The sequence below is a fragment of the Zootermopsis nevadensis genome, unplaced genomic scaffold (assembly GCF_977971745.1).
Source record: "Zootermopsis nevadensis isolate Lab colony 2312 unplaced genomic scaffold, Znev_1.0 Znev_ptg000003l, whole genome shotgun sequence".
NCBI lineage: Eukaryota > Metazoa > Arthropoda > Insecta > Blattodea > Termopsidae > Zootermopsis > Zootermopsis nevadensis.
The window spans coordinates 10,369,968-10,392,961 of record NW_028259135.1 but is presented as its reverse complement, the minus strand read 5'-3'; the positions used below and the strand labels follow the sequence as shown (position 1 = coordinate 10,392,961).

General features: G+C 37.1%; 1 protein-coding gene and 1 long non-coding RNA gene across 8 annotated transcripts in view; one reads left to right on the top strand and one right to left on the bottom strand.

The window, feature by feature from the left end:
- Dscam2 (Down syndrome cell adhesion molecule 2) overlaps positions 1-22,994 on the top strand; it is a 187,999-nt gene that overhangs the window by 31,958 nt on the left and 133,047 nt on the right. Inside the window, exon 1 of one of the 7 annotated variants that reach the window (XM_087342477.1) lies at positions 14,074-14,272. The exons of the other annotated variants lie outside the window; for them this stretch is intronic. The gene's annotated coding sequence lies outside the window, so the exon portion shown is untranslated. Of the gene's footprint in view, positions 1-14,073; positions 14,273-22,994 lie in introns of those variants that run through there. 7 annotated transcript variants of the gene reach the window in all.
- LOC110836239 (uncharacterized) lies at positions 4,601-16,988 on the bottom strand. The gene is made up of 3 exons (XR_002545221.2): positions 16,818-16,988; positions 6,507-6,736; positions 4,601-5,488 (listed from the first exon to the last, which is right to left on the bottom strand). It is a non-coding gene; the product is annotated as an uncharacterized LOC110836239 (long non-coding RNA).

Sequence of the window (22,994 nt, the reverse complement as noted above, 5' to 3'; positions counted from 1 at the left end):
GATGATGACGAGCGTTCTGAACGACCATCTTCGAGCACAACGCCCGAAAATGTTACGAAGATTCGGCAGGCCATTCACGAAGATCGACGTCGTACCATCAACGACTTGTGCGACATTGTTGGGATAGGCTATGGGACCTGTCAGCTGATTCTAAAGGAAGAACTCCACATGCGACGCATCCTGTCTGAGGACCAGAAGCAGAATCGACTTCTCGTTTGTCAGGAGCTCAAAGATCTTGCAAGAACCGACCCCAACTTCCTTTCTAAGCTCCGTGTGACTTCTTCCTCTTCCCAAAGATAAAAATTCAGCTAAAGGGAAGGAGATTTGAGACGATAGAAGAGATTCAGGCAGAATCGCAGATGGTGCTTGACAGGCTGACAAAGAAAGATTTCCAGGGATGCTTCCAGGCTTGGCAGCGGCGCTGGGATCGTTGTGTTCACTCCCAGGGGAACTACTTCGAGGGTGATGGATGAATTTAATACCTGAGATAAGTGTACGGGTTTTTATACGCGCAGTCTTGAAACCTTTTGATCGCACCTCGTATTTCCCCGGAGGAACTAAGGCAAACCACGAAAGACATCAGTCAGGATATCCGCTGTCCGGGCAGAGAATTAAAGTGGAACCTCCTGAATACGATCCAACTATTCAACCTCTATGCTTGATATGAAAAATTTGGGCACCTAAATGCGTCAGATATTTCAGACAGGGTCCACGTAGAAGCTGAAACTCCATGTTTTCCGCCAAAACATTTGTTAAATGCCTTATCCCCACAGAACCCATATTTTTCTCGGAATCATGACAAACTGCAAACCGTGGTCATAGTGTCATTAAACACATCTGAAACGTCGAGAGACTACATGACGCCATGTTACAGGAGGCTGTAATTTTCTTACTCGCCACAGTGAGAACCTGATATCTCCCTCGTCGGCGTTGATGTTGTAGGTTTTGAACGTCGTGTGGACTTTGGGGGGCCGGCCAGCTTTTCGGGAAAACGTTTTGCCTTGCATGTTTTAGACAGAATGTGGTTTGTGAGGTTTCATGTAACTTAACCGTACTCTGTGCTGCTGTGTGTGTGTGTGTGGGAGGCCAACGTAGTGCGCACACAAATTTAAGCATCGAAACACAACGCCCCGCGTATGTGGCCTGCAGGCACGTGGAAAGTGACGCCATGCTTTCGTATTACGCAGGTATCTGATTCATATCTACACTGTGTTGCAGGCTAACATGATAGAGAATTATCGTGGTTTTCTTATACAGGCATACCTCGTTTTATTTCGCTTCGCAGATATTGCAATTTTTTTTTTACAAATTGAAGGTTTGTGGCAACCCTGCGTCGAGCAAGTCTATCGGCGTCATTTTTCCAACAGCATGTGCTCACTTCGTGTCTCTGTGTCACATTTTGGTAATTCTCGCATTGTTTTTTAGACATAATGCTATTGCACACTTAATAGACTGCAGTATAGTGTAAACATAACTTTTATATGCACTGGGAAACCAAAACATTCGTGTGACTCGCTTTATTGCGGTGGTCTGGAACCAAACCCGCAACATCTCCGAGGTATGCCTATAATCTCTTCAGACAAATGCTTGGAAATAGTTTAAAGTGGACCATGACCACTTATGTAATAACCAATCCGTTGGTGGTCGCATTTCCACTATGTTTGATGTCACGTGACAGAAATTCCCAACCTTTTCCAGACCAGACCCAAGTTTACTTTACAACATCGACTCGTAAGCCACTGAGTCATAAATTAAGACAATTTATTGAAGCGCTGTGGTAATTTATTAAAAAAATAGACAAGTTTATTCTTACTGTGGCTGGAGGTTCGCATGTCATTCAATAATTTTCTTAACTAAAACCAGTTATTGGAGAGATGGTTCAAACCGTTTTTACTTTCAAATTCCGGTTTAATTTATGTTTTTTCCGATCTGTATTCTTCCTTCACAAGTGTTCGTGTGTACGACGTGCCCTAGTTCTTGATTTCACGTCCTTAATTAAACTGGACAGTCGCTACCAAATACCGACAACATTAATAAAGCGTGTTCTCTGGTTACACCACCTTTTTATCATATATAATTACACGACATTACTAGAACCGCTGTACACAACACAAGAAAATTAATCTGCGTCGTTAAATAATAGTTTTGAAACTGTAATATCTGCCGGCCTTTCTGTTTAATGAGCTTCATGTTCATGTAAGAGCCACATCAAAACAATATCTTCTAAACATGCCTGCCTTCAGGTATGTTGCAACGTGTAGTCTCGTAGAACAGAACGGAAAAGAACATAGCGGCCACTCTGTAGATGGAGACGAAAGCATCTTCGAAACGTCGAACAGTTTCTAGGATACTGCACGTCCCAGATAGTAGCCTAAAAACCTAAAATATCACTACTGATTTTGTTTTGTGGCGTAGTGTGATAGAATGTTAAGATTTTTTTCAGTATATCTGGAAAATGCAGAAGGTTTTTACCTACTTTCATTCAGTCTCTCTGAGGCACTGGCTATTCTGAAAGGAAAAATCCTTGAATTGGTAGAAAAAATTGTGGCTTGGTTATCCTATACATATATACACATTGAGCGTGAATTTCTGAGAGGAAAATATACATAGAACTGGGCATAGGAAGATGGGAAGTGAGAAATCATTGAGAGCTTCGATACGCAGGAGTTAAATGCTTCGCAAAGCAAATATACTGTGTGTGCTTCAGACCGCATAAATATTATCGCTTCGGCTTCGTCTGAAATACGACGACGGCCTTTGAAACGAAAGCCTTAGAGGGAACATTCAGAATTGTTATTGCCCTGGAGCCATTCTCACTAAACGACACTGAATAGAGAAGTGTCTAACAAGACGTTTCTACTTTCTTCCGTTTGGACTTTACCCATCGTCTGTTTCTTAAAAAGACCTAAAATTTTACGGGACTGGTCGTTTAGTTGATCTCTGTAACGGTGAAGTGCGGTGTTTTCTTTGCGGTACGGACTGAATTCTTAAATGTTATTTAGACGAGCTTTATTTATCGGGAGCATAAACCAGTTGATCTTTGTAATGGTGAAGTGCGGTGTTTTCTTTGCGGTACGGACTGAATTCTTAAATCTAATTTAGACGAGCTTCGGCTTCAAAAGGTTAATATGTAAGATTTCTAATGTGGTGTGAATTACATGGTTTTTCTTCTTCGGCGGTGTAGTGGTATGAATAAAGAATGAGGCAAAGCGGAGAAGCGGAAAATAACATTATCTCTAAGTTGAGAAGAACGTGGGAACATTTCGAGCGTTTTGCGTATTGAAGAAATAAGGTGCAGAAATTGTGCGCTATCGTTTGTTTTCAACACCCGTTGTACGCAGAATTGTAACTCTTTAACTTCACCTACCTGTCTGTCCACATGTAACAAGTATAATTTCCTCTTCGAAACAAAGAATTTGTTGGCGTCATTCGCTTATCGTGTTTAAGTTTCCGATGTACAAGAAACTTCATCAACTGGAATGGAACTCAGAATACTTTTTCTGAATTCTACCCCAACTATAATCTCTCCCTGTTCTGAATAAACAATCACGCGAAATTTGACGAAAATCTATTTGACCACTTTTTTAAAATGTAAATGAACAAACATAGAACCAACAATTTAAACTTTGTATGTAAGATTGTTTAGACAAAATACGGCTTTAAAGTGTTAATTAAAATTCTACGTTTGTTTGAAGATGGATGTCTTCTAGGTTGTAGCGCCGTGCGATCTGGTAGATAATTGCTAACGTTATAGATGTCATTGCTGCCTCTATCCTCAGGGAACAATATGATGATACAATCCAGAAAATTATTTCCCTCGAAAAAAAGACCAAATCAGAAGCACAAGAAAGCACGTTCGCTTATGGCAACGTGTAGCTCTGGATAGAGAATTTTGGTCAACCCTGTTGTGTAATATAACATTTTCCAGCAGAAATTATTGCGTCATCAGCTATTTAAGAGGTTTATATTTGTGCTGAATCGAATACATTTAAAACTTAATTGATGATATGATGTTAAAAATGTACCAAGTTTTCGTCTGTATTTTAACTGCCTCACAGCACTCTTTAATGCTAAATCGATAACGTAAGAGATGCACTGTGAAGAACCATTAAAGTGTTTATTACAACTTAAATGCTGATGCATTATTTATAGACTTTCTTACACTCTTATCCTTTAGCCATATCAGTACAAAGTACGCCCGTTTTCTGTAATGTTGATTTAGTGGGTAATAAAAGAAAATCAGATAAATTTACTAGGGCAAAAAATACAGAACATAAAAATACCTTAAACTTTCAAGAAAGAGAGAATACGCATTAAGAATTCACCGTCCAATCTTCTCCTCGCATTATTTCGTTCTATGTTGCAGTGAGATTTCTTCACATAATTTTGGTACTAATTTCTTGTGTCCCCAACGAGCGTCACGTGTCAACACGTAACATGTATAACTGTCTCCTTCCTCATTATTTCTTGTTCATTATTTACTAGTCATCTTGTAGATGATATTTTGTCTGACCTACTGACAATTTTGCTAAGTAAACCACAAACAAACAAAAAAGAATAGACACCCTTTTATGTGATACATATTTTATTATAAGTCATTTTCATTTACATAGATACACCTTGTTTATACATTTCAAATTAAATGACAGAAGTATCATTACGTAAGCCTGCGGGCCTATAATTACGCTATTTTCGCTGTCTTACACTGACATTTCACAACCGTTAAAGTATCTACTATCTGTCATAAGTTTCACTGCCTTCAAAATAAGGACACAATTTATCTGCAACAAGTAACCCCAAGTAAAACTCTCAACGAACTAGCTTGGTAGTAAAAACTATTAAAATTTTCAAAAAGAAATATGTTTTGAGACGGCAGCAGATGATAAGATGATGATGAACTGTAAGAATATAATAATGTAGAAGACGATGGCTCTTGTCTCTTTACAGGGACTGTACTTGCTTTCTGCTGAGGAAAACCACGATAAATAATTCTGTAACAGATCTGAAATTGAACCGGGCACGTCTCAATACAAGTCAGGTACGTTGTATGGCCAGGGAATGTTTGACGAAGCACTCAGATGATAATGACGTCACTCGCCTGTCGCGTACGTCGAGGAGATTTCAGCTTGCACGTCGATGTATGGGATCTAATTTGTGTTTGTAGTCTGTAACCCAGGGGCGGTTGAAAGTTGAGCGAAGGGTTGGTTGGGTCAAGTCAATTTCACCCATCAACCTCCACGGAGCCGGAGTTCCGGTGCTTGGAAGCTTTGCCTTCCGGAAGCTACAGCAGACTTTGATGCATGGGCCCAGTTGTGGAAACTATGAACGGCATATGAGACAAAGAAAACCATGTCGGCAGAAAATTGTTATCCTGCTGTCGGCACAAATGGCTTTTTCTTATTTATCTTCTGCGTTGAAGCGAATGAAGGCGCATGAAAGTGAATTGAAAGATTCTGTCTGCTTCTGAGGCCTCTCTCCGCTTCTTGATCTGGAAAAATACACTTTCGCTACGATTCACTCTGTCCGTTATAAGGAAAAAGCCTTATAGAAATATCATTCTCGAAATTTTTACCTAAACAGCTCACGAAAACAGAACGAGGAAGCCTTTTTCATCTTTTCGCTGCTGTGACATTCTGTTTGAACCCTTTGAAACCCAGTGGTAAGTACACGTACCACCTGTTTTATTATTGTGTTTATCTGATTCTCAGTGTAAACAGTGATTATTTCCTTAAACAGCTTTAACCAGTTGATCTTTTTAATGGTGAAGAGCTGTGTTTTCTTCGCGGTACGGACTGAATTATTAAATATTATTCAGACGAAATATGATTCTCACTATAAACAGCGATTATTTCCTTAAACGGCATTAAGTAGATCTTTGTAATGATAAAGTGTTGTGTTTTCTTCGTGGTACGGACTGGATTTATAAATATTATTTATACGAGCTTCGGCTTCAAGCGAATAACATTCCACGCAAGAAGCACGTGGAGATAAGATGTCAAAAAGTACGGTGTATCAGAAAGGGGACGACAATTTTACTGAAATATTATGACTAAATCCGCAAAATATGGAGGGAGTTTTTATGTAATGAATAAGAAATAAACAATAAATTCCAGAACTGATATTTGTACGGTTGTGAATTAAATGCAGGACAAGAAACATGTCTTACTCTATCTGACATGTAATGGCTTAAGCATTAATTTAAGCATCATTAAGTTGTTCCCATTTTTAACTGCGTTTCGGTGGAAGAAAATATTTGAAAAATTATACATTAGTTTCTTAATCTTCAGGGTATAACTAGGGCCAGACTTCCTGACCCATCATTTTCAAACTCTGTCTTGTTATTTCGAGTTATCTTGGTACTGTCTTTAGTTTTGACCATCTTAATGACTTAAACACATACGTTTTATTCTTCGACTTTACTTCTAGATGATTTCTTATTTGCTGCGAATAAAATGAATACGAACCACAGACCAATTCATTCAAGTACAAAAGTTTGAACTGCTTACGAGACGAAGTCCTTCGTGAAGATGGCGACACGCCACTGGCCCGGAGCAGTCTCCATGTTAAGACTGCTGACAGAGTAAAACAGTGCTTGTACGTTAATGTTATATGCATCTGGGGACGTGGCTCAGTTCCAGCGTCAATGGCTAACATCATGAGCGTCCAGAGAGCAGTCACAACCCTCCAGGGGTAGTAAACCACAGCCTATCAGTGTCAAGTCACCTGCTGTCCACCCCTACAATAGGTTAGATGTTGTTTAGTACTGTAATTATAATACAAATGCAGTTACTTGTTTCTGGTTTATAGTTCGGAATTATTAGTGAATAATGAATTGGAAAGGATGTGGAAGGAAGCGGGCGTGATTTAGAAGGAAGGCGGCAAGAAGCAACATTATTACGGTCGCCAGGGACCAACAGTCGATTCTTATCCCTTGGTCGTGGCCTAATTTCAGATAATGTCTTGGCATTTGCTTCGAGGAGTTAAGGAAAAACCAAAAAACGTGTAAGGATAGCCGTTATCCAGGTCGAGATTGAGATATGAGGTTTACATGGTGGTAAATTTTAAAGGTTGTGACACCTAGAAGACTACAGGGCGTTACTATTAATCCTGCATTACTTATCGCATTAAAAATCTTAAAGATTTTATAAGTTTCGCTACCAGGAACAGTTTAAATTTTCGCTTCATCTTGAAATATTAGTATTTTCCCGCCTTATTACTGTATTTTTTGACATTGCACAACAGTGTATTACTATATGAAACAAATTAACTTCACCTATGTACTCAGAGTAGCAAGGAATATGTACTTCAAACTGGATTAATGTCTTATATTAGTAAAAACACTTAATGCCAATACAGATTCGAATTATACAATAATTTTTATGAATCTCTCCTTGTCAGTGGTGGAAAATTTTTAAGCTGTCCGGCGGAAATACGTCTGAGAAATACTACACCATTCAGATGTCGCAAACCTGAATATAGCCTTCTACAGAGTTTCGAAAATTAAAGTTCCGATAGAAATTATAGAAAAACGCACCTCCGTCTGTACCAAACACACCTCTGGTATGATCATCAGCTTTATCACGAAAATCTAGGATTCTGAGTCTATGTCAAAATCACAGCATGATTTGTATAATCTTCTTTATAAGTGATATTAAAGTCTGTCTCTCCGTAGGGTAGTGTGGGGTAAACACCCCCGCAAATAAGCATTAGACTGCATGCGGAGAGATTATAATTTAAACGCTGTAGGGTAGAGTGGATACAATTTAATTTCGCATCGCTGTGCTTCGCTTGCCTGATTGTATTTGCTCTTCGTCTGTATGTCCGTCCGTCCGTCCATACTAAGCAAAACTGGAGTTTCAAACAATTTCACCACGTATGGCATTCAGCTGTACGTTACTGCTTTTTATTTGGTAAAGTACTTTGATCACAACAGCGGTTATTAAAATATTATTTTATTTGTCTCTGTGCGTAGTCGTACTTCGAAACTTTTATCATTAAATTTCAAGCATAATTAACTAAGTACACTAACTGAACTAATCGAATATGTCAACTAAATTACTAAGTAATATAAATGATTCTTTTAGTGTTTCTAAATTAAGATATTGCCCAACATATTAGTTCCTAATTTTATCGCTTATAGCTTGTTTTTAAATAGAAATATCTCATTAACTTAGCTACATTTACACCAAGACAAGGTAAGTGACGGATCAGAGGTAAAGTTAGGGAAACTTAAGATCTAGATTTGATAATGTGCTACTTAGCCAGTCCCTTAGGGAAACAAGGGTGATTCTGGATCGTGTTCAAGCGTAAATTCAGATTTACAGAAAACTGATTCTCTATTTTGACTAGTCACTTCTCCTGCGGTTGCAAAGGACGTTAAAATTTCGAGCACCGTGTAACGATGGGTCCGGGAGCCCTGTGTCTGTAACTTGGAACTAAGTTATATATACTGTCGACCTGTGTTTGCCCCTCCCAACCTCCTCGTCCAGTTTTCATTCATCGTTAATCATCGCGTGCTCGTTCCAGAGACAGAACTTCCAGCTGACCACATGAACCGGCATCAATCTCCTTCTACATCAGTTTCCATGCACGAGAGAATTACTAACATCGCTAATCACACTTTTTTGTCTTTTCGCAAATGTTCCTGGGCGGTTAATAACATTACGTCTAGCGAGGAATAATCTCTGATTTGTTTTGGAGCGTCTCCTTTGTTTTCCAGCAGATAAGTAACGTTTTATAGAACGCATTTGTGAATATATTTTTAATTATTGATACCTGAGACTTTAAAAATTAAAATTTGGTTACTGACAAGCATTCCATGCCCACTTTTCACTACGAATGATGTAGAACAGAAAAAGTCTTGAAACCAAATTCTGTGTCATAATTACAATACTGCGTGTTGTTTTCAGATTGATTAGATTCTACATTATGTTCATTGCTTGTAATTTCGGACTTGTGGGGCACTCTGTAGTGTCATTCTCGTTTCTTAGTTTTACAAGTAGTACATGTTATAGGATATTTTCGGTAATATTCTGTGCTTCGTAATTTGTCCCGAATTCCAAAATACGTGACAGCCTTTACAGGTTCAGTTTTAACTCCGTAAGCTCCCGTTGCTTCGTGCTAGATATTTCACAACACTTTTCCGTCTTAGAATTTCTCAGACGGTTAATTCTCCGTGGAAAGATGATCCTGTCTGTAATGAGGTTTTCACATCTAGCAGCGTGATGGAAGTTTCAATAATCTACCCTCAGTGTGTTCTGCGTACTGATATCCACACACACACAAACAATGCCCACATGTCAAAATCTGACGTCTAACATTTCTCATGCGAAAATAAAGAAGACTATGGAATAACCCTGGCTATTATTCTCCATAAGAAATTTTCATCGCCGTGATATTTCCCCCTTCCGTCTCTGCTGCACGATGATGGAAGGTGTGATCAAAATGTTCCGGGTCAAATATTATAACATTTTCATATTTCGTAGTTTTCAAATACATACCACAAGAGAGGCCCAAGTTGAAGGAAATCACTTTCCTCTGTCTAGTGTAGTGTTTAATAATGCTTTAACTCCACTTCCCCACACAATTTCTTGTTGTGTAATACAGTGGAAATTAATTTATAAATACCTACACGTACCAGTTGAAGAATTAGTTGAGAAATTTAGAGTAGAAATTCATGGGCATTTTAACCCGGTTAAAAATTTGGAAAAAAAAGGAAAATAGAAATAATTCGTCGTTCAATGGTAAGCCTACCAAGCGCACTGGAACACAGACACCGGATAGCAACGCCTGTCTGGCTGGAGCTGGCTAACCATTAAATTTATCTGATCAGTTTTTCGACTTTTCAGTGTATGTGGAGTACCACTGAACCACGTAAGTAAAACTTATTTTTTATGCTTCTCGAAGTTTTAACCGGGCTAACTCAGTTAACACAAACGCTCCGCCCCTGCAGAAATTCTTATTATGTGTATAGGTCAGACGGAAGTGTTCACGTAATTCACAACCTTGGTCGTAGTTCATATTCTAAGGAAATGAGTTAGAATTATTACGCTATGTTTACGTTTCCAAAATTGACTTAAGCTGAAGCTCAGAGCAATAAGAATGTAATCGATACAAACTGTGAGAGGACCAAGTAACACGACTCCCTTCCCCAGACAGCTATTTTCAGTACAACACATAGTATTTTTACATATCTTAATATTTATCTAAATTCGTTGCATTTTGTAGGTTCTGTTTACTTATTTCCATAGACGAGTAGAAATCATCAAGTTGTTAAATATGAAATAGTGTTATTATGTGAAATATAATATCGTAATTTTCGTAAATTGTGCTGAAGTGATAAGAAGGGATATAATAAGGGTAAAGTATACATTTTTATTAAGCTTTAAGTAATGTAAACACATATTTTTAAAACCTGCACCCCTATTTTTTGCCATCATCAGTGTAAATGTACGGTTTTTACCATAAAAATCAAGACTCGCGATTTAAAGACTTCAGCCAGCGATGTTATGTTCCAAAGGCCCTCGTCGGAAACAGCAAATTCGAATGCTTCCAGTGTCCTCGTGATATTGAACTGTCTTTAGTGCAAAGATTCAATTATGCGTGCGCCATATTATCTCTGACACAAGCACAGATTTCTTGTCGGCAGAGAAATGGAAATGTGGTTTTATGTAACACGGAGGAAACCTCGATAATTCCAAATTCCAGATCTCCTAGTCTTGGAAGTACAAACAAAATGTTTCCAGATGTAGTAAGCAGTAATTTGTACTCTAGAGGTACCAATTTATACTCTGGGTCTGGAAATCTGTTGTCTTTAGGCCATTTTCTTCTTTGCTTCGATTTCTCTCTCTAGAAAAATGTTTTAATAGTATCGTAAAATAAGACATGGCTGCTCCCACCCACAGAATTACCAACTCTTCATTAAAATTTATCCTCTGATAAGACACTATATATTTTATGCAGTTATAAAGAAACGTCGTTAATTAAGCCAAGAAACCAGCAAAAATCAATTTTGTACAATTCTGAGCTTACTTCTGACACGAAGGAATTTTTCATTATCAAAAGTAAGATTGGTTTATTTTTATTTCTGTACTATTTTATTTGTAAATTGATTATTACAATAGTGGATAGTCACGTTTAACCGTGATAGTTGAGGGGAATTCAAAATCAATCAAAAGATTAATCATACAACGTTTAATCCGTTCACCGACTGTTACACGGAGAATTGTAGCTTTCATGTCATTTATTAACGTTTGTTACCGAAAACATTGCTTAAATTATTTTGTAAAATTTTATGACCCGATATTTTTTTATCGCACTTGGCATGTGCGCGCGCATGAACATGCAGAATGTCTGCTACTACAAGGTTTTAATAAGACGTAGTGTATAAATCCGCTGCACTATCAACATTTACGTTGAGATTTCTTCGTCTCTTTCTCTTTGCTTCCTCTCCTTTATCCTTCAGTCTCTTGATTCAGCGCAAAACGAGCAGCGAGCCAACATTTTTAATAAGGGACGGAGAAGATGACATTGCTGTAATCCGCAATATATTACGTACCGCGTGGCTCAATGAAAAATAGGTTTGCTTAGAAACATCCAGCCTCCGACAGCAGTTATTAATTCCCGATTATTTGTCATTCTTTGTGGTTATCTTCGTTAAGTGAAAGCAGTGTTTGTTTCTACTTTCCTTATCTGTTGCCAGTGTACTAACGTTACTCATTTGGCTAGAATAATAAAAAATACACGAATACATAAAATTTATAATATTTAAGTAGCAGGGCCTTTGGTACACTGTAATTTAAACCAAATGGAATAACAGACAAAGAAGTTGATGAACGATAAGAATTATTTAAAAGCACTTCTTAGATTCACATGACTAGACTACAAAAAAATATCGAAATAGGACCGAATATGTGTATCCTTATACTAGATCAAACACTTGCCACAAGTATCTAGAGAATAAATAGACAGAGAGTGAGGAAAACATGCGGAGGAGAATATATGGGAATTAAAAGAGACGAGAAGGACTATAAGGACGGACAACATTATACAATGCAGAGTTTACTAATTTGTACACGTCACCAAATACTATTAGGATAATTAAATAATTGATAATGGGTTTAATGAGATTTGTTTCATGCATTTCAACCAAGAAATGCGTACAAAATGTGAGTCGCAGAAGGAGAAAGAACATTTGAAAAAAAAAGACATAGATGGGTCGATAATATTAAAGTGGATCTGAAATAAACTGTAGGCAATAAGCTCATAGGTATCTGCCATAGCATAAGACGTAGTGATGATATGACCAAGGACAATAATAATTCCAGCAAATGTTGCGCTGACGTTTTGCTTAAATTCTCGCACGAGCCACAAATTACATTTTCTCCCTTCGTTCCCACGTGTCCCCCTTCCCTCTCCTGACCGATCTCGCGGTAGACGAGATTTGAATGCACCTGTCACGAGAGTCACGTATTTCTGTTCCCACGCGTTGTCGAGAAACTAGCGTGTGTAGGTATGCAGGGATGCCAACCCTGGACGAAAGTTCCTATTAACACTGCCAGTTTTAACACACCATAAACATTGTTCCAAATGACATGGTCGTAGGCCAATATAGTTTATGTGCATGATGTGTCTATGTTTAATTTATATGAAGGAAGTTTCTTTTCTCATAGCAATATGCTTACTTACGTGTATGATTTAGTATGAATTAATTTGTTTGCCACTGATGATGACCTTTTGAGATCGAAACGCTTTTGCATAAAGTGTAATTTAATGTGTAAACTAAACAATAAAATTCATTGCATTTTATGAAACCATGGTTTATTATCGTGATTACAACAGCCCGCCGGCCACCAGTCACATGAATCCCGTCCACAGCCCACTGATTATCCAAATATCTATTTTAATATCATCCTCCCATTTACGTCTAGGTCTTCCGAATGGTCTCTTACATTAGAGTTGTGTGATCTGGAGCTTTTATGGCTACTGCGCTTTAGGTTTTAGACCAAACTTTTTCATGAATTTTTTTATCCCCCATACATGCTGCATGTCCGACCCACCTCATACTCCTTCACTTGATGATCATCCCAATATTATTTTGAGTAGAGAACAATTTATGGAATTTCTAATTATGCTATTGACCTTGTGACAAAGGACGTGAAAATTGTAATTCAGCAACCCGTTGTATTATATTGATTCTTGGTTTTCCTGTACGTAACATTTCACATACTCTGTTCACTTGAACAACATGTTTCGAACCAATGTGGCCATCATCAGGTTCAATTACCTGCTTCTGTGTCATTGCACTGGATATAATTCGTAAAGAGTGTGAAAAGTGACGCAAAGGAAAACGAAGACTTGAAATTTGTGCAGCGTCCGATAAAGAGGGACGGATATAAGTAAATAAATAAGTAAGATGATTTAAATATATCTGCATAGTTGTGATCTCCATTGTGCTCCATTTTTCTTTCTACAAAGAGATTACTTAACTTAGTTACTAATTGGGCGCTGAACTGAGTTTCCTATTAGGTTCAGTGAACCTTTATATCACAGCTGTAGTTACTTGGCAACAGGTCGGTCTGTCACGTTGGCGACAGTGCTGAGTGTCTGACGACACACAACCAGAAACGGAAGTTGCGTATGGGGCTCTAAAAGCTTCTCGTACTTCCGTCTGCATTGTTTACAGTCTTACTTCCACGCAGAATTGTATGAAGATTAATGGTTTTCTTAAATAATTAACGGTAGTTTTCAATCACAATGCTGAATCTTGAATCGAAAAGATTTTAAAGTTTTATTAAACATTCGATAAAATCTTACTCGTATATCTGACGTAATCATACGTCACTAGACTGAAGAAATCACGTTGAAGTCCGAAACGGAACTATAATATTTGTACACACGTTTTTGATCAAATCACACGGATGCTGAAGTGTAATTTATTTAGGTAAGAGCTGCTAGTTGTATTTTATACAATATATAATATTATATTTAAGTGTATTAAAATCAGTGATAAACACCATTCTGACTTGCCATGTAACAACTTGTTTATGTAGATGGCGTATGGCGCGAGCATTAACTGATTCAAGTGTTGGTGTTGTGGTAGAAAATGCACCTAAAGAAAACAGTTTGTGCATTGGACTATCAGCATCTTATAAACTTTATGAAATGAATAATAAAAAAAGTGAGTTTGGTGGAATCTCTTGCAGTGTCTAGTTGTAAAAAGAGTGTAAATTTGAGGCTCCAAGACGTAATGATAACGACACACCACCATTAGGTAAGGCAATTGTTTTTTTTATTTTGTCTATTTTTAATTTATAATTCAAGTTGTAACATTTTTTAAATTTTCTTTGTGATACGTACTTCTATATTTACTCCTATAATGGACTTGTGTTCCAAATTATCTCAGAATTTGTCACATATCCGCCATAACGTAACGAAAATTACGAAACTGGTGGAGATTTCAGGCTTGAAGATGGCTGTTTTCTGGGATGTTTCGCCGTGTAGCCAAAATTACTGACGTTTCAGAGGTCCTTAGTGCAAACTAAACTAGGCTAAGGTAGCCGAATATTTTACCCAATTTGAAACTGTGTAAGACAATGTAAATATCCGTGCTTATAAAGACGAAGAAACTCAAGGCCGCGAAGTGAATGATGGAAAGGAGGGGGAGGGAGAGAGTGACGTATCGCTACGTACATTTCCTTATTTTGACACTAGATGTCAGGGTTTGTAGGATTTGAAATGGTCTGCTTCATACGCCCACTATTCTACCGCTAATGGATCAGGGGCTAGTTGGACTTGCTTGGGCCTAATCACAAAAATACAAACCACTGTGGTAATTTAGTTATGGAAAATGGTTTTGTTTTTCATTACGGCCCTGCGACCAGCAAATGTGGGTCTTTTTCACCGCGGAACTTTAAAGGATTAACCAAAATTCAGAATGAACCATCAATCCAGATTTTATGATGGTGTTATGTAATTGTAATAATTGGCACAGATGTCTTAAATGTTGTGGGTAGCGGAAGAGATAAACTGCAGAATATGAATTTGTTAACTTTACATAACACAGAAAGCAGAGACTGATGGGAATTTTGTAAGAACGTAGATAAGTAGATACGAAGTTTCACTATAATTCATGAAAGTAGACTCACTTGTTTTCACGGGAAACAAGCGTTTTCCTTGCTTCAAGTCTGTTTTCATCCTAACGAGGAGACAGCTATAATTTATGTGTTTGCTAGAAGGTGAATAGCATTAAATGTTAGAAATTACGTAAGAGCAGAAATATAAGTACCTGACAATGAAACAGGACTTGCTCAAGGTGTAGAGATAATTTTGTTAAATTCTGTGTTACTTCCCAAATAGTTAATACTGTTTAAAACACATTGACCCTGCTGAGTTAACAATCAACAAATCTGCAGTTTGTATTTATGAGTTTTGTATGATTCGCAGTGTAAACAGTGATTGTTTCTTGAAACAGCGTTGATCATTTGATTGTTGTAATGCAGACACGTCACTATGAAGCAAAATTTAATTATCTTTAACTTCTCGGTGAATTGGCTAGACTTCAACTCTTTCTCAAGTGAATGTAACAAGTATATTTGAATACGTGACGAAAGTCCATTGTTGTGTTGCTGTATTGAGCGAGCTGGCTGGAAGTTGAGTCAAATTAGCTGAATTGAGAATTACACAACTAAGTGGTGTGAAATCTGTGACGTCAGAAATCAGTGAAGTATACGAATTAAACATGTCGGAACTCAACTGAAGTCCTGAGGCGTATTTTCCACTTTTCACTGAACACAATGCAAACGAAAACAAGTTCTAACCAGCATCTGCTTTGTTGTCTATAACAGAATTCCCCGAAGGACACAGATAGGCGTACCCCATCTTTGGATATTACTGTCAGGATTTACTAGGCGTTTGCTGATTTCAGTTAAAGATCGCCCTCACTACGAAGTTTATGCACTCGTTTACTGCAAATGTGTTTTTGAAGCATTCGTTTTATGACGAAAATATCTCTGTAATGAATCTATATAAACTCAAAAATGTGATAACAGATACACAAACATCTTTAAAGCAAAAGACGGCAGCAAAATTATAAAATATTCGGGATATGAACTAAAGAGACAACGTGGTCAGCTTTAGATATTAATATCCCAAATTTGCTTTTGTGTCTAATATTTCATATCAGGTTACTTAGCTCCTGGGTTTCTTAACGACTTCCTGGTTCTAGTCTAAACGTTTGGACAAATATATAACCTTTGTATTTATATTTTTATGGTAACTAAATAATTCAGTTTGCCAGATGACGCAGCTAAATCCATTCCGAAACTCATTTAAATAATACTTAATTTTGTTTGATTATCTCACGCGTGATTTATGCCTGAAACATTCAATCCACTTTGGTATGATAATCTTAATACTATCTCGTAAAGAGTACAAATTATGAAGCTCCTCATTATCAGATTTTGTACAATCTCCTGTCAATTTATCCACCTTAGAGTAAAAATATTCTAATGACCACGCTGTTATCAGATGCCCTCATTTGTGTTTTTCACTTGTAAGAGACCAAGTTCTACATCCATACAAGGCAATAGGTAAAATTTGATTATTTTATGTTACAATATTTGAGCTTAAAATATATTAACCGAAAAGACAGAATATTCCCGAAGTGCATGGCATTAAATATCTCTCGAAGCCAATCTGTTCTTAATTTCTTCGTGAATGCAATATCGATTTGTTACCCTCGTTCCACTTATTTAAATTTATATGTACATGAACACACTGCTGTATTAGTTAGGATAATAATATCAACATTTTTATACCCTGGAGTCCAGCTTCGAGTTTGTGACAGGTTTATTCCACGTAAATGTAAATGTGCCTGGCATCCAGATCCTGTCTGCTGAGTTCTTGCCGATATCAGTCGCCTTGCCGTCTCTCGAGACCCCGCTGATGGCGTCTATGCTTCGGAACTACCCATATAATATCACGAGAGCCAGGGGCTGTACACCGTACTTACAGCTGAGAGAAGGGCTGTAAAGTACTCACGTCATGTGACATAAATCCGAATTCTGGGACTGGTCTAGCTTGTACTAAGCCAAGTTCTCTTCAAATTACTATCCTCTCGTCGAGCATGATAACAGTATTAATGCTAGTTTATTCTTTTTGGGGAGAGGGTAGAGGGCAAAACGTGAAGTAATTTACGGGCTTTCCAGTGTTGTGTAAAGACATATGCCATTTTTATGCTCTCAAAGAGATATGAGTGTCATTTATATGCGTCAGAACTATGTATAGACGAATAGACGAATAATTCTCAGCTAGTGATTAAACAGTGTTATTAGAAATAGTTTAATTTGTGTGTGAAGCGTTCAAACTAATTTATTGACGTAAATACGTCTATATGGAAGGGTCATTCCGCAAAAATGTTTTACGAAAAAGTGTAACGATAAATTGACAGAAAAATGTGTAAGAACCGTATCAACAAATCGACAACAATGTGTAAATATGGACCGACAACAATGGTCAGCTTGCGTGCATTGTTATGTTACCTAGGAAACGTCATCAGTTTACTCGGCATTGTTGTGTTACATTACTGCCGTCAACAATCCGCTTTCGTAACAAGATGGATGACATTAAAGATAACATTACATTACATTACAGAGACGTAAATATAATTTAAATACTGAGACGTATTTACGTCAAATTCTATGGAACCGTGGTTCCACTGTAACTTTTTTCCAAGTCTAAATGTTTTAGTTAGTCACGTGCAATCAATTCTTCATGAGGCACTTTTCATATTAAAACAATGGCTCAAGATTAACGTCTAGTGCGCAATATAAACATTGTTCGACTGTTATAACCTTCTACATACGATAACATTTAAACGACAAAATTATTTTCACAGTAACAATGTAAAATACAAACATAAATGTAGCCCGGGCAACAATTGATGAAATCGTATGATGTTGATTGGCCTGTTATTTTGATCTGCTATGGCAAACACTTGAAATTGTTAAAGACGCGAAGTAAATTTCTGTTTCCGTCGAATTAATGAAGTATTTTAGCTGTAGAAACGGTTGGTAATATTGAATCTCTCTGTTGGGTTACGTGAAGAGTCACTTCGGAGGATTTACGTGATTCTAAAACCCGCAGAATTAAACAGACTAAACAGTTGAAATGGGGAATCGCCCTTGTCTGCTGACAACGGAGAAGCAGGTATTACGCTTTGTCGGGGGGGCTGAAACCTGGCTTACTGCTGTTCTTGAAACTATAATCGTGGCGTGTACGCCTGTCTTCCAAAATGAAGATAAGTATGTATAGCATAAGGAAGACATTATCTTAACTGTGTCCTTATAATGACGAGACAATTTTAATCTTATTGTTGAAGCTTTGATACCGTTGGAGTTTTCATTATCTGATTGAACATTAACATGAAGTTAACACGGATTTCATGTTAATTTTCGTGCTATCTAAACCAGTTTTAAATACGGTGGAAATAAAATACTATTAAACTTAAATTATGAAAGTTTAATTAGTTAATTTTAAATAATAAAACAATTATGGTAAAATTAGAACGAGGCTTTACAGAAATAAATCTAAATTTCGTGACCTTAGATTCTTCTGATAATTTACGTATTGTTGATAATGTATGTAGGAAACAAATATATGTGCCTTGTAGATTAAAGTTTAAAATATTTATAGATAATTTGGCAGTTATAAATTTGTAAGTCTGTAACCACAAAACAAAAAATGAATCACAGTACATGCAGTTTTTTTTCGCTGAAGAATGGTTTTGTAAAAAGAAAGTCAGAATGATATAAGGGGAAATACGCAAAAAAAGTTTTAAATAGTTAAAATCGATTAGGAAGGTCTTGTTTTAAAAGTTAAAGAGCAATTAAGAAAGAAATGTGAAAATGTTTTAAAAATTGAAGAAAACGTTATTGGGGAAAAAAGTTTTTAAAATTAAAAAGCGAGAATAGATACGTAGTGAAATCTCTGTACAGATGCATCGACCAAATCAGGGTTTACCAACCAGTGATCCGCGGACCCATAATCATCTAGTCAAGAAATTCCCTGTTTTTATGGAACCCAAAGGTTTCTTACCGTGTTCACAACGGCTGTGGAATTTCCACTACTGTTTATCCCCCACATTACGTGTTTTTAATCTTCCACGTTTCATTCCTAACATTCGACAGTGCTTTAAGAGATGTTAACAGATGTAAGCGGATGCAGAAACACAGCAGATTCTGTATTTTAAGGTCGCCTACTGCAGCACTCGAATCTGTTGATTCCTCTTGCAAATTCTCGAGAAAATAAAGATGTCACAACGTTAAGAATTCCAACCCTTGAGACTAGAAATTTTAAAGCTGTAGCTGTTTTACATTTCAGATGCAGCAGAGGGATAATAATGACTTCATTTCCATACATATCTTTAAAACATTACTCGCAAAACTTCATAGTCTAGTCTTTTCTGAATACAGTTGAAGATTTTACGACAACGAGCGATAATCGTAAAGCAGGATAAAAATATTTTTATTATAAAAGAATGCATGCATCAGATTATACAGGTTTTTAAAATTAAAAATTTGGAGCCCATTGCGAAGTGTACTTACCACCTGATTTAACAATAAGTAACTCTTCATTTCGTATTTATGTGTTTCGTATGATTTTCATAATAAACAGCGACTATTCCCTGAGTTGATCTCGTAATGATGAAGTGTGGTGTTTTCTTCGCGGTACGAACTGAATTCTTAAATTTTGTTTAGACGAACTATGATTCTCACTATAAACAGCGATTATTTCCTTAAACTGCGTTAACCAGTTGATCTTTGTAATGGTGAGGTGTGGTGCTTTCTTTGCGGTACGGACTGAATCCTTTAAATATTTTCTTTAGACGAGCTTTGGCTTCAAATGGTTAAATGTGATGTCCTCCGAGGTAAGTGGCCAACATAAAGTCGTGAAGTGTTCGGGATACTTTTCGATGTGGGACTCATGATGAAAACAAAGTATTAGTTCGCTGATCCGTTTTGATAATCCCCGCCCTTTTCCAAGTTAATTCCATGGTGGATAAGAAAGGTAGTACAGGACAAGTACAGGACGTTCTGTGTAATCTTCAACTGGATTCAGTTACAAATATACGGAGAGCAATAATTTATATTAGTTAAACCAGCAGGAATAGGATTATTGGTTTGCTTCTTAATTTGCGTACAGTGCTACAGAACAAAGTTTACATAACATTTCCAGATTTTATTTGTGCATTCATTAGTTCTTTGCATAAAAAGCATAAAGCGAAAGCATAATGAGGAAGCTGTTTCTGTTTGCTGTCGTTTTATGCGTCACTTTAACGCGGGTTGGGGTGCTAATATTAAAAGTTGTTTAATTTAATTTAATCTTTGTATATTTCGGTCCACTGCAAGAAATGCTTCGCACGAAAATCCAATTATATCTTATAATATTTCTAAAACAAGTCATAACTAACTTAACATGACGTATATGTGGAACCCTAATGTTCAGTACCGTGTTCACAAAAGCGTGCCACCAGACGATGTCCTGAGCCAGATATATTTATTGCACACCCTCGTGCCCAGGGTCTTGGAGAATAGTTTTGATGCGTAGCCAGGATCTAACCGCTTGAATTATTTTTCTGAAATTTCCGTACTATTATCAACTGAACAGTAACTCCCTTTCGGGGGTTTGCGTTCAGAGCTTTAGCACTGCACTGTGCATTTTCACAATCCAGGATTAAACGTAGTTAATGACTTAGGTGTTGTGTAGGTTTTCATGTAATCTTTAGTTTCATTTCCCACCGAACTGTGTTGGTGGCACCACGTTAATGCGGGCAAACCGACAATGACATCACGTGTAATTCGCTGATTTACACGTGGAATGAGAGGAAATTGAGTGGGGGTAGTGATATCTTTTGTGTAACAAATTAAAAATACCTTGAGCACAACACCTAACGCGTTTGATTGGGTTTTAGGACACTCGGTTCCGGAAGAAAGTAGTCAAATGCCAAGTTTTTTTTTAAAATTAACTTTGTAAGTGAATTTAACTCTTAGAAAATTTCGTAATTAAATTTGGCATGGACTGGATTCAGTTAAATTTCCTTGTATTTTTAAAAGCATTTCAGAAGTGTTTTTGTTTGCTATAAACCAGTTTGCTATTGTTTTCAAGATGTTTGTACTGCACACAATTACTGTTTCGATTATTATCTTGAATTTTATCAAAGTCTTGTTTATGTTAACAACATGTCTGATACCATAAAAGCATAAAATAATGGAATAATAGTTCAGTACGTTATTAGTATTTTTATTAAAGGAACAGTGCACAACACATATAATCAGAAATACATTTTTCTGATTGAATTTTATCAATTTCGATGTGTGTATCAGCAACTGGGCCTGAATTGGTATTTTTAAACCCAAATATGGAGGCAATGCCATCTATAAAACGTTTGTAATCACCTACAAAGTTACACGGCGTCACTACCTAGAAGACGACAATCGATATTTTAACCGTTCGATATTTTAAAGAGAACCTCACATCCCGTCAATATGCTTCGTGCGACTTGATATGTTTCAACAATTGATGGACTGCCTTTTGTATACGTAACTGGACCTAGGAGTGATTTCCGTCGCTAAACGAGGTTCGAACGTAACTGCTTTTTGTCAGATATGGTCGTCTTTCAGCAAGCTTTATTCCAGGCCCTTGCAATGCTACATTTTACTCTGTCTTTCTTCTATCTGAAATACAGCGTAACAAGTGGATAATACACAAGTATACGAGAGCTGTACTATATTGACACGTCTATCCAGTAAGAAACACTCTCTCCAGACCTTCAGAATTCTGGTATCCAACTATATGAACCACCTGCTTTAAGACTCAGTTCCACTTCATTTTGTTTTTATGGCTTTTGTGTGATTTTTAAAATTAACGGAAATTGTTTCTTTAGACGTTAATTAGTTGATCGTTGTCATGGAGATGAGTTGTCTTCTTTGAGGTACGGGCTGGATTTTTAAATGTTATTTAAAACTTCGCGCTTCAAAGGGTCAAGGATGATAGTTAACATACATGAGTTTTGTAATGTTTTATATTTTTATTTGTAACTTTATGTGGCAAGAATGTGTTTCCTACGTCTGCTTAGATTTAGGGCTGAAACGGTTAAATACACGCGAGAAGCCTTTCCCAGTTAGGAAGATATTTCAGGAACATTGTATGACCGGCGGTGATGCATAATGTAACTCATTAAAATTTAATATTGTTGTATTCGGAATATTAATGCACATTAAACACACCCTTTGGTATACAACGCGTTGATAAATATTTATGAAATTGTTAAACATATTCTATCTCTGACCGCAGCAGCACGGCTGAAGGCGTACTACATGAAAAGATCATCTATTCACCTGGAAATGAAATGCATGGACTCGAAATGAGGGATTTTTAGATAGAGGGACTGTAGCTGACCATTGGCTCTTCCAGTCCGTCATCTGAAACGTCTGAAATTAAATAAATAAGACATTTGAACAAAATCTTGTTCTATAATCATGGTTTTGTTTTGAAAATATTTGAATGCATATGAGCTATGTAGAATTTGAGGTTTTCACGGCGGTGAGTCTAAAGATGGCTGTCTTCTGGATTGTTGTGCCGTGTAGTCTGGTAGAGGTTTACCGACGTTTCGGAGATCCTTGCTGCCTCCATCATCAGGGCGATGAGTGACACGTGAGATAACTGAAGTCATATGCTGAGATCATGCTGTGATGTTTAACACGTGACACTGCTAGCCAATTACATCCCCTTCTCGACTTTCAATTCTAAATTGATTATTTTAAATTTTAAGGTCATTTTTTGTTTCCCCCATTCCGACCATATGTCTGGAAATATATCGCAATCTTTCGCCAGATGTCATTAAAGGGCCATCTAGCACTCATGATTTAGATGTGCTGTGTGTATAAAATTTTGATCGTAAGTCCTGTAGGGAAGTGACCACTCGAATGACTAGG